This window comes from Mus caroli, unplaced genomic scaffold (genome assembly GCF_978045245.1).
Source record: "Mus caroli unplaced genomic scaffold, Mus_caroli_1 scaffold_5, whole genome shotgun sequence".
Classification (NCBI taxonomy): Eukaryota; Metazoa; Chordata; class Mammalia; order Rodentia; family Muridae; genus Mus; species Mus caroli.
In genome coordinates this window covers 54,891,882-54,894,146 of record NW_028227260.1, presented here as the reverse complement: position 1 = coordinate 54,894,146, position 2,265 = coordinate 54,891,882, and the positions used below count along the sequence as shown (strand labels likewise).

The window sequence follows — 2,265 nt, the reverse complement described above, 5'->3', positions numbered from 1 at the left end:
CACAGCAAATTTTCTGGTCCTCTGGATTTTATGATTTTTTTTCCTCCTTTTTTTTGTGATGTTCCTTAAGCCTTGGATTCAGGAATGGTATTGTAGTTATATCATTTAAGTGTGGACCCCTATGATCAGTTGATCTGTGCATTTTGACCAACTTTGGTTTTCTGTAATGGACTTTTACTGCTGCAAAGAAAAGCTTCTTTGAAGAGAGTTGAGAGTTACACTTACTAGTAGGAATGAGAGTAAGTTTTAGAATATAGTGAGGAATTAGGCCGGTCTAGTAGATTGGTTGTACTAAGTTCTCCTTTAAGACCTTACCAGCATGATTAGTTGGCTAATTTTTCAGTACTAGGCCTGATTATTCCTTACCTGTTGAGCAGGCTATATATCTAACTAAGTATGAAGTAATTGCATGAGAGGCACCACCAACTCTGCCCACACAGTAGTCCTGTCCTTCTGCTCAGCTGGGTAGGTTGAATAGACCAAAGTGATGGTTATGAAGAAGCCTAGTCCCCTGCTGCTCTGATGGGAGTTTGTGTGACATTGCTACACCCTCCTGAACCAGGCCCCAGACATGCTGCACAGATTTTATGGAAAGAGCTCTTCACATGGGGGCTTGGATTCCAATGGGAAGCTAGCTGAAGTCTATAGGCAAAAGGAAATCCACAGGAAAGTGACATCATAAAACTTCACCAACTACGACCACCATGTGGATGCTCACACAAGTCTGAATGATGGGTTGGTGGTCCAAGTGATGGGGCTAAGGTCCAACAACAACCAGGCTCTGCGGAGGTTCATGAAGATCTTTGTCCTTGATCCTGAGGGCTCTGTTGCCTACAAATTCTGTGTTCACAACAGCATTTTCAGATACCAAGATGAGGTCTTCAGTGGCTTTGTACAGATCCTCAAGAGGAATCCGAGGAAGTAGTAGATGAACCTGAAGAAGGAGAGCAGACACCAGAGGTGATGTCTGATGACTATGGAACTCTCTATGGTCAGACTGTCAACAATGACTTGGAGGAACATTTAGAGGAGCCTGTTGTAGAATCAGAACCAGAGCCAGAGCCAGAGTCAGAGCTGGAACCTGTGCCCGACACCTGAGAGGACAAAACTGAGCCTGCATTGGAGGAAGCTGCTCCTGAGGACATGCAGAAGAGAGCTTGCCTGGCCCTGGCAGATGTGGCCACGGAAGACATTTTCTTGGGCATCTGTGACTTCCTCCAGTGGGGCTGTTCCAGTGAAGGGATACTACCTCATGTGTTCAAAGTTCCACGGTCAAAGCCCTATCCAGATTCTAAGCCTGACTCTTAGATCCCACCACAAAGGCATCAGAGAGTTCAGAGATCTAGAGCAAGGGACCAATAGCCCTCCTTAGAGAGGATCCATCGCCAATCTGTGAGGCTGGTGAACTAGGAACCTCTAAGGATGGTGAGGTACCCTGACAGTCACCAACTATTCATCGGGAACCTGCCACATGATGTTGACAAGTTGGAAATGAAAGATTTTTCCCCTCAGAATTATGGGAATGTGGTGGAGCTATAAATCAACAGTGGTGGGAAGTTACCAAATTTCAGATTAGTTGTGCTTGATGATTCTCAACCTATTCAGAAGGTACTTAGCAATAGGCCCATCATGTTCTGAGATGATGTTGTCCATCTGAATGTATAAAAGAAGAAGACTCCAGCTTCCAGGAAAGGCAACCACAGAAATAACCACCTTTGGGTCCCAGAGGCCCCCATGGTGGGCAGAGTGGTGGGATGAGAGGACTCCCCTCAGAGGCATGATGTAGAGAAACCAGGCTTTGGCATGGGAACAGGGATTACAACTCAAAGGCAGTGAATTGTTTGGCCCAGAACTCCACACCACATATAACTCCGGCTCCCACAGAATGGTGAATTCCTTCAACCAGCTTTTGGAGTCTCTGAACAGTCTATTATAAACTCTTTGAGTTTGTACAATATTAATTTGCTTGTGTTCATGGTGAGTGTTCCCCAACCCCCTTACCTCCCTTCACCTTTTAGCCCCTCATTTCCAGTTTTCTGGAATGATAGTTTCAGAGGAAGAGATCTGTAAAGAAGAAGAAGAAAGACTGACCGTCCTGATCACACTGCATACACAGACTGGAGTTTCATGGCCATTTCCCAGAGGCTCGCATCTCAATTTCACTGACAGTGGACGTTTCATTTGTTGTGAGACACAGGATTTGATAAACATTTTTGGAAGCAGGAAAAATCAAGTCCCAACTCCTTTCTGGTGTGGAAAAATTGC

At 45.2% G+C, this 2,265-nt stretch overlaps 1 pseudogene; it reads left to right on the top strand.

Moving 5' to 3' along the window:
• Window positions 1-487: 487 nt before the first annotated feature.
• Window positions 488-1,836, top strand: LOC110286350 (ras GTPase-activating protein-binding protein 1 pseudogene; annotated as a pseudogene).
• The last annotated feature ends 429 nt before the right edge of the window (window positions 1,837-2,265 follow it).